The 10,062-nt window shown below is 32.4% G+C and overlaps 1 long non-coding RNA gene across 1 annotated transcript; it reads left to right on the top strand.

Annotated features, from left to right (window-relative positions):
• Window positions 1-829: 829 nt before the first annotated feature.
• Window positions 830-3,240, top strand: LOC134280637 (uncharacterized). The gene is made up of 3 exons (XR_009994939.1): window positions 830-1,018; window positions 2,085-2,124; window positions 3,141-3,240. It is a non-coding gene; the product is annotated as an uncharacterized LOC134280637 (long non-coding RNA).
• Window positions 3,241-10,062: the final 6,822 nt, after the last annotated feature.

Genomic DNA, 10,062 nt, shown 5'->3' with positions numbered 1-10,062 from the left:
GTGCAAGTGTTGCTAACAGTAACTCGAACCCCATTAATGCTGCTGCAAGCAACGGGCCTGGGAAAGGCCCAAGTAAAATCAAGAAAGGCAAAGAGCCAGCTAGTAAGAAATCTACAAAACGAAAAAATGACGATGTCCCTATGACAGGTAACAAAAAACAAAAGGAAGAGTTAAATTCTTCTCAAATTTACGTTATGCTCCAAGAACTGTTTAAACGTTCAGAAAATCCAAATAATAACGAAGCGAGTACTTAAGGTTTTGAAAACTAAGATACGATAGAAGAATTTTTTCCGAGGGAAAAAGAAACTTTCGATCAATCTGATCTTTTTTTCGGTGGATAATGATCCAGAAGTAATTTTTGACGAAGATACTAACTAATTTTCTATGCCGAAAAAGTTTGAGGATGAGACAAAATTTTGTTCTGTATCTGATAATTTGGCAAAATTTATAAAAATGGGTTGCACACATGGAAGAACAGAAAGCTGATGTGTCAAAATATTTGGAAGAAATAAATTGAAAATTGTAAAAACTTAGTACCCCCACTTATTAACTCTAAAATTTGGAATAATCTGTTTGTCAATGTGCAGCAAAGAGACAAAACAATTCAAGAAGCACGAAATGGCCGAAATGTTTAAGAAAAATAATTTAGACATGAAACACGAGGCAAAGAAACATGTTTCTGATGCCATCACTCTAGCCTGTAATGCAATGTAAGAAACAAACGTCAGGCGTCGTTATATTTTACGACCATATGTTTATAAAAAATTCCAAAAATTGTGTTCGGCATTAACACCTATTGAGGATAAAACTTTATTCCCATCAGAACAGAGGCCTCTTAAATTAACAAGCAACTTATTGCAGGTCAAAATATGGTTAATCAGAGAAACTTAAACAATTCAAAAAACTTCAGAGGCAGGTACAGAGGCAGAGCACAAGGTTCATACAGAGGGGGAAGAAATGGACGGTCAAGAGGCTACAGGGGAACAGCCCCAAGAAAGACATATCAAGGATACTGAATGTAAGTAATATTTAAAGTTCAGCATTTATTGAATGTGGTTTAGCAAAAAAATTAGACACATGGAAAGAAATTACTAAAGATCCTTAGACCTTGGACACTATTATAGGATATAGAATAGAATTTGAGAGTACACCATTTCAAAAGAAGGTACCAACCCCAATTAAGTTTAATAAAGAACAATTTGAAATAATTGACAATGAAGTCTAAGATCTTTTAACAAAAAATGCAACCAATGTTTCGAATTATGATTCAGGACAATTCATTTCGAACATTTTTATAGTCGAAAAGAAGAATGGTAAATATAGACCAGTAATAAATTTGAAAAAAATAAATGAGTTTGTTCAATATCATCATTTTAAAATGGAGACTTTGGATTCAGTTTTATCATCTGTTAAGAAAAACTCATTTTTTGTTAGTATTGATCTAAAAGATGCTTATTTGTCAGTGCCTGTTAATAACAAGGACAGGAAGTATTCAAAATTTTGGGGGAATGGAATTTTATATCATTGTAATGCTCTGATTTTTGGACTGGCTTCTGCATCCAGAGTCTTTACCAAAATAATGAAACCGGTTTCTGCTTATCTGAGACAACAAGGGATTTCTCCTTTTTACTATAAAGATGATTCTCTGATTGAAGCTGATAGTTTTGAAGCATGCAAATCAAATGCAAATTTTCTGGTGAATTTATCACAAAAAAAGGATTCAGTGTAAATAGAGAAAAGTCTATGTTGGTGCTATCAACCAGACTGTCTTACTTAGGGCACATTATTGATTCTGTTGAATTCAAAGTATATTTACCTGATGAAAAACTGGATAAAATCATTTTAGAATGTGAAGATTATTTATCAAGGCCATTTAGTGACTCCACAGAATGGAAACTTGATGAAGATAATTTTGATCATATTTGTGAAGCATCATTTCAACCTGATATAGATTTGTTTGCCTCTAGATTGAATTAACAGTTAGATAATTATGTTTCGTGGTTTCCAGATCCAATGGCAATTACATCTGATGCATTTTCTATATCTTGGACTCAATTAAATCCTTCTATTTTTCTTCCTTTCAGTTTAATTGGAAGAATTCTGCAAAAACTGGAGGAAGACAAGGTGAGAAAAGCAATTCTGATTGTTCCAAAGTTGGGCATCCAGTCAGTGCTAGGGAGGTTAATAGGGAACCCCATTCGATTACCAGTAATAACCAATTTGTTACGTCTAGCACACAGCAATCAGTTGTATCCTATGAACAAAGAAAAGATGTTTCTTTTCGCCTGTCCTGTGTCAGGCTTAAACTCAAAAGTAGAGGCTCATCAGAGAAGTCTATTGAATATATCAAAAACTCATGGAGACCAAGCACAAACAAAGTATGATTTTATTTGGAATAAGTGGGTCATTTGGTGCAATCAGAGAAATAATTAATTCCTTGCAACCCTCTTGCAATCAGATCATAAATTATCTTTCATGGTGGGCAGAAAATGATTTCTCTTATCATACTAATAATTCTCATAAGGCTGCAATTGTTCAAACTTTGTCCGTGTGTGGAAATTTCTCTTTTAACCAAGATCCAACAATTATAAGATTTCTGAAAGGTGTTTTTCTTAATAAGAAACCAATATAGCAGACTTTGGGATGTTGGTTAAGTGCTCGAGTATTTGAAATCACTTTATCCATTGGAGAATTTGGATCTAAAACGTTTAACTTTGAAAACAGCTTCTTTGATTGCTTTGACTACAGCCCAGAGAGTTCAAACTCTAGTTTCTTTAAAAAAAAAATCAAATGGCTGATCATGGTGAATACGTAATGTTCACAATTTATGAATTACAAAAAACTTCAAGACCAGGTCATGAAGTTCAGCAAGTAAATATCAGTTCTTTTCCAGATAAGAGGTGTTGTGTGTTACACACTTTACTCAAGAGAAACGAAAATCAGAAATTATTTTTTTCATTTAAAACTTTTAACGAAATTTCAACAAGCACTGTGGCTCGTTGGTTAAAAGAAATTTTAAAGAGATCTGGTATTGATGATAATATATTTACAGCACATTCTTATAGAAGTGCATTCACCTCAGCAGAAATTCTTGAAACTGCTAATTGGGCTAACGCAAAAACTTTTTATACTTTCTACAGAAGAGATTTATCAAATTCCTTTGCTGATACTGTGTTGCGAGCTTCTTCTTCATAATAGTGGAATTCTCATCCTTGATCTTGGGGGACATTCAAGTAGGATCATTGTATTGATATACTTCTAGTTACCTTTATTTTATAATTTGCTCAATTTGTTGTTACTTATTTTCTAAATTTGTTGTCACATATATCTTTGAAGATTCCATTTAAACCTGAGTAAAGCCTAGAGGCTCTATGAGGAAAAATGGAACCCTCATCCAAGCATCTTTTAGAGATGTGATGGATGAGGGTCAATTTCCGAATTAGCCGAAAAGCTACGAGGGTTTAAATACCCTCCCATTGCTATATATTATTTTTATGATTAAAGGAAATCTGTTTTATAAGTTTTAATAATTGAATCCCACCGCTTGACAACAAATTTGAAAATAACTTGATAATTCAGCGATAACTATTATGTTTTAAATTAGACATGGACAATGGTCAGCAGATAGTTTATATAGCATGGTGTGAGAAGCACTCAGGTGTGAATACTTTTTATTTTGAGACTTTAAAATAAGATACACGCAAATCTGCATAAGTTAAATATTGTAGTCACTCTTTTTATATCGATGGAACTTTCAATGTATCAATTGTCTAATGTGTCTTAAAATTCTCAGTCATTTAAGGCCTAAATTCTCAGTCATTTAAGGCCTTTAATCAAATAAAGATACCTTCCTGTTTGGGGTCTAATTCTCAGACTTCCCATTGTGATCCATATTTGTCATGTTTATTGCATTCTTCGCATCTATATTTAAAAAGGAAATTAAACAATTATTAAAATAAGGCAGGGTTATCAAAACAATTATATCAGAAATATTCACTTCAAACACATACAGAGAGAGAGAGAGAGAGACTACCTGCAGTTTGAGTGCGTTCCCTCATCTTCAGAATTTCAAACATAACTTCGAATAGAACAAATACAGCAATATACACATACATTGCGTATGTACCTCCTATCTTTTCTCTAGCTTTTGTCAATTGGAGACTAAAAACTATGTTAATCACTGAAATGAATGCCACATTTTACTAAATTAGTTTTACTACAAAAACTGCCCGAGTTCATGTGATTCAATTTATTTCTATTTACATACTTTATTATTTATTTAAGAATCTCAACCTTCTGAAAAGCTTTATTTGAGATATTACCTGCTAAAATATGGACAGAAACCCCGACAATAAAATGAGCCCAGTTGAAATATTTTCGTTTGTCATCGTCGAGGGAACACCGAAAGAAAGACATGATTGGCTATTACAGGAATACATGTAAAATAAAATTCAACATGATAGGCTGAATAAAAAATAGAAAAGAACGAAATAATAGGCTAAAGAAAACCTCAGATTTCATACGCTATACTGAGTATTCCCTTATTTAAAATTGGTATTTCCCTGATTCAACATTTTTGCCTTATTGTTCTTAATAAAAGATCTTACTTACAACTGAATGCAATGTAATGTAAATAATGCTTACTGTTGCTTTTTGCCTTGGAAATTGATTGAAAAAAATGTTTCCTAATAAACAGTTTCTGTTTTCTTACGTTGAGACAAGTCAAAATCAAGACTACAATTCCTAAAATAGGATAAGAATTCAACTGATTTATGTCTGATGCTTCTAAATTCTGAAATATAAAAAATCATATTTCATATTTTTAAATTAATCATTTATTCATCACAAAATAGATTATTATTATCATTATTTACAGTCTGGTCCTAATTTTTAAAAAGAAGGCTAGAAATAATCTCTAACGGCAAATAATTACTATTTGGTCCAGCATAGTTTTTTAACCTATTTTGAGTATGCTGAATCCGAAAAAATATTCTGGCCTTCATGAAAATGGCGTTAAAGAGGTCAAAATGGCGATACAAAATGGCGGACATACAATTTTTCTAATTTTCTCTTAATGTCGTTCAAAATGGAGATGTAATGAGTGAGTTTCTAGCTGAGTATAATAAAACTATAAAACATATAATAGGATGCTAACATTATTAGTTTAACTCAGAAAATTTAGTCGTTTCTACACTTAATTCGAATTTTCTCTGACTTTTTTGTTTATTGTTTCTATGTTCTTTTTTGTTTAGGATTTTACATTTGCAAATATCCATACAGAGCAGATTTGTCTTTTTCCCTCTGCATCTCACTATTCTACAACTGAATGATGGTGCAGCTGTAAGTTAAAAGTTCAAATGGCGATTCAAAATGGCGGATATTCATCTTTTTGTTCAAATTATTTAATTCTTTATGTCGTTAACTTAGGAGAAAGGATTTGTGAATATCTTACTGAGCGTAAAACAACTATGTATAAGGACAAAAGAACACTAATTTAATCACTTTAAATCGGAAAATTTAGTCGTTTAAATTTGAAATGTGTTAATTAGCTCAAAATGGCAATTCAAATGACGTCTTATACCCTCGAATTTCGAAAAATACCCAAACTGCTTAATTCTGGTTCGTTTTGCAGAAAATAAATTACAGTTTGTTTTTTATTCATTAAATAATGTTCAAATATGCTATGAATGTTGGAGGATATTTTTGTTAATGACTTATGATTTTTATTTTTAATTAGTTCTGTTTTTAAGATTATTTTTGACGACAATTCCGAGGACATTTTACCTATTACCTATTTAACAATGCTTCTTCATATAAAAAGATAAAAATATTTTCCTACAATAATTGCTGTTTAACGGACAATGTGAAAAAAAGCTTCCCCAAGAGCACTATTCCCCGAACATTAAGGCGAGTGAATGTTCAGTTGTTGGAAATTCTTGATCTATTTTTAGTCCAATATATATATAAAAAATAATAATTATTTATGTTCACGTGGAAGGTCTAGTGCAAAATACCTTAATTGGTATGATTTATAAATGCTGGACCACCACCATTTAGAGGGCTAGTAATTGTTACATCGTGTATAAATCTTAATATATTATAATATCCAAATATAAATATATTTAATTACATTGTATTAAGAAATAATATACATAAACCATAAATTTTCTTGATCGTCCAGCTCTGATTCTGAGTCCCTACATTTAAATTTTGTTATTCTCAGTCAAAAATTCAACTGCATTCTCAAATATTCCATGCTGTGAACGGATAATTTTGTATTGAACAGTGTATATAAATTTAAAAATTTTGAAATTTACAAAAAACCTTCGCTTCTTGATACAACCTTGAACTATCCTAACAAAGAAGTGTGGATCAAGTTGCCTTGTAAAGTTCTTGAAGTGTTCAAGAAATTTTGTTGTCAAGAGAAGTGTTGACTAGATCAAAATCAAGATTGGCTTAGGCCTATTGGTATGAAAGCTTGTAAGTGATAGGAATCACGAGGAATCTACAGGCGCTCTTAAATTGCATAATTTTACAACTAAAGAAACACATTATAATATGCACACAATGTGATTCCAGATATAAAGTTTGAGAATTTTGCTAAAAGAATGACCTTTCTACCCTAAGAGATAACAAATATATACGAGGTCACAAAATAAAGAACTACAATGTCTTGAATATCAGAGATTTTTTATACCCCCCGCTTGAAAAGCGGGAGGGTATAGAGTAATCGGTATGTCCGTCCGTCCGTCCGTCTGTTTGGGTTTTGGGTTCTGTAATCGGTTTGGGGTACCCCATCTCTTATCCGCAACTCCTCTCATACCACTGAATGAAATTTGATGAAACTTTCACAGAATCTTTATTACATGTTTTCATTGTGACCTCCTATTTTACTTTTTGATCCAACACATATTTTGGGTTTCCCATAGCAAAACATGGACACTGTCATTATGTTCATATGGGAGACGGGGGTATCAATTAGTGAGCTACAATTGTAATTCCTCAAGTACCTCTAATTTATTTTGCATAAGGTTGTGGAAAACAAAATAGACTTTTAACATATATGTGTTGTTCCTTGAGTGTTGGTTGATTGATTGTTTATTGTTTAACTGAGAGTCGGCAATTTTTCAGCCCTGTTTCGGCGGACTATCAGTTTGAATAATCGGTTTTTGAAGGATTTTGGTTTATCTGGCGGCCCCCAGTGAGCTTACTCTTTTTCGAACTCCAGAGAAACGATTTTTTACATGCCAAGAGGGATGTCATCCTTGACACAGGGTACCATTTTGAGTGTTGAAAGTACCAAAAGTCTGATTAAACATATAGCAAATGAAGCTGGAATAGAAGATGTTAGGGGATAATACTAAGTTCTTATAAGTGCTAAAAAGCTAGAACAAAGTGTTCGATGAAATCGGACAAGAATTTCTTCAGTCATTCGATGGTGTGCCGAGGGATGTTCAGGTAGAAGTGCGAGTTGATAGAGACAGAATTCAGAAGTGATTTTAGGTGGACGGGGGCTCAAATGCTTTGAAACACGGTCAAATACGAAGGAAAAAATTTGGAAACTCTTAAGTCCAGTTTGTTTTAACTATTTCCAGAAAAAAAATGAATCTTGTCTAGTTATTTTGTGTTTGTTCATATTTAATGAACTAATCAATATTCTATATATACTATATATAAAAAAACAAACTTTAATTTAATTTTCTGTAAAACGAACCAGAATTAAGCAGTTTCTTCGAGATTCGAGTGTATAAGACGTCATTTTGAAATCGCCTTTTTGAGCTAATTAACACATTTCACATTAAAATGACTAAATTTTCCGATTCAAAGTGATCAAATTAGTGTTCTGTTGGCATTTTACATAGTTGTACTACGCACAGTAAGATATTCACAAATTCTTTCTCCTATGAAAACGACATTAAGAAATATAATTTGAAAAAAAAAGATGAATATCCGCCATTTTGAATCGCCATTTTGACTTTTAACTTACAGTTGCACCAACATTCAGTTGTAGAAAAGTGAGATGCAGAGGAAAAAAGACAAATCTGCTCTGTATGGATATTTGCTAATGTAAAATCCTAAACAAAAAAGAACATAGAAACAGTAAACAAAAAAGTCAGAGAAAATTCGAATTAAGTGTAGAAACGACTAAATTTTCTGAGTTAAACTAATAATGTTAGCATTCTATTATCATTTTTATACTTGCATTACACTCAGTGAGATATTCACACATTATTTCTCCTTTTTGAACGATATAAAGAGACCATTAGAAAAATTGGATGTCCGCCATTTTGTATCGCCAGTTTGACCTCTTTAACGCCATTTTCATGAAGGCCAGCATATTTTTTCGGATTCAGCAGACTTGAAATAGGTTAAAAAACTATGCTGGACCAAATAATAATTATTTGCCGTTAGAAGTATTTTTCTCTATAAATCGGACCAGACTATTAACAGATATTCGCTAAAAATATATGGTAAATTGAAGCAAATCAATAAGCTTGACATGAAGATTATTATTTTTTATGTGTCCAATGATACTTGACTGATATTCAATTTTATTTCCTTTTGTCTTACGTCTCTGTATTTCTCTGCATCCAGTATAATGATCATGAAAGACGTCGCCGTTAGGACCAACACAAGTACCATACAAGCACGGTGAACCTACAAGTTAATAATGTAAATTAAAGCTGACATGAACTCTTAAAAAGGCATCAGTTTTCATCTTTGTACGACTTACTACGTTCATGTACGCCCTTGTCCGCCATATTTCTTCGATTCCGCCATATTAAATCGAAAAATTTGGGCCACCTGTACCTGTTATATAAAGCCTCGCTGATTTGTTTCACTTGAGTGATTTTCTAGCTTGACTGTCGACATGTACACATCTCCGATAGCATAGTAGTCATAAATCCATAAACTGACCAATTACATGTTTTAAAAGTAAAAATCCAACAAAAACTTGAACTATGCAGAGAAGTAAATTATTTTTGAATGCATGTGCATTTGCAAAAAAAGGAAAAAAAAATCACGGAATACATTCATGTATACCTGTCAGCAAAAACCGTTTGAATATCCATGCCTGCAGGTCGAGAATACGCATCGAACGCAGTGATAAAACATTTACCTGAATACTGCTATCGTTACAGGGATGTGCACATGTCGAAAGAAATGTCCTATTTTACTTTTATTGAAATATGCATCTCAAAAGTCATGTAATCCATTGCTAACTCTACAGTAAAAAAAAAAGTCAGCACCTAGCACTTGGACACACGTGGTCCACGACGATCAGTTTATTTGGTCAGGGGAAATTTCAAAGGTGGAAATCTCACTGGTATTTTGGTTGATTGAAAAAAAAATGCAAATATTTTTTTTTCTCTCTCAAAAAAAAAAATATAAATTTACTACTGTCTGTATATATAAATATGGACAAGATATTAAAGTCAAAATTTATAAACATAGCTTAACTACATCAAATCTATTTTATAGCATGCATCATTACGAATCTTTCATCTTTCAACGAGATTTTTCTTGTGAAAGGAGGGGGTGGGTGCCTGGGTGGGGGTGGTGGTGAAAATGCATAACAGTCTCCTCTAATAGATAAATTAAACAAACATCTTAAAAGGAACGGATAATCATTACGATCAATTATTTTCAAATACATACTGTGTACTGGCTTTATTTTTTAAAATATAGACCTATATAACTTGATTTAAAGTTATTTATAATTTTTTACACAATAAACGAGTTTGGTTCTGTGCTACATGAATGATCAAAATAGAATTAATTAGTGGATCCAGATGGGGCAAGTTATGGGGGGTTGGAACCCCCCTTTATTTTCGTACACACACAGATAGAATTTTTTTCTATAATATAGATATTTATGCGTCGAATAATTTGAAGTAATAAAAAAAGCTGTCCTTTCTGCTCGGTAGATCTGTAGATGTATGCAGATTTGCTTTCCTCTGTGTACCTTCACAAAACCCGCCTAAGGACTCTATATACCCACAAGTAATATGCAAGGAAGATTCCAGCAAACTTTAGCTATACCATTTTAGGACCATCTCC

This window comes from Saccostrea cucullata, unplaced genomic scaffold (genome assembly GCF_032062105.1).
Source record: "Saccostrea cucullata isolate Sc308-1 unplaced genomic scaffold, CSIRO_AGI_Scuc_v1 ctg842, whole genome shotgun sequence".
Taxonomy (NCBI): Eukaryota; Metazoa; Mollusca; class Bivalvia; order Ostreida; family Ostreidae; genus Saccostrea; species Saccostrea cuccullata.
This window is presented reverse-complemented; position numbering and strand designations above follow the sequence as displayed.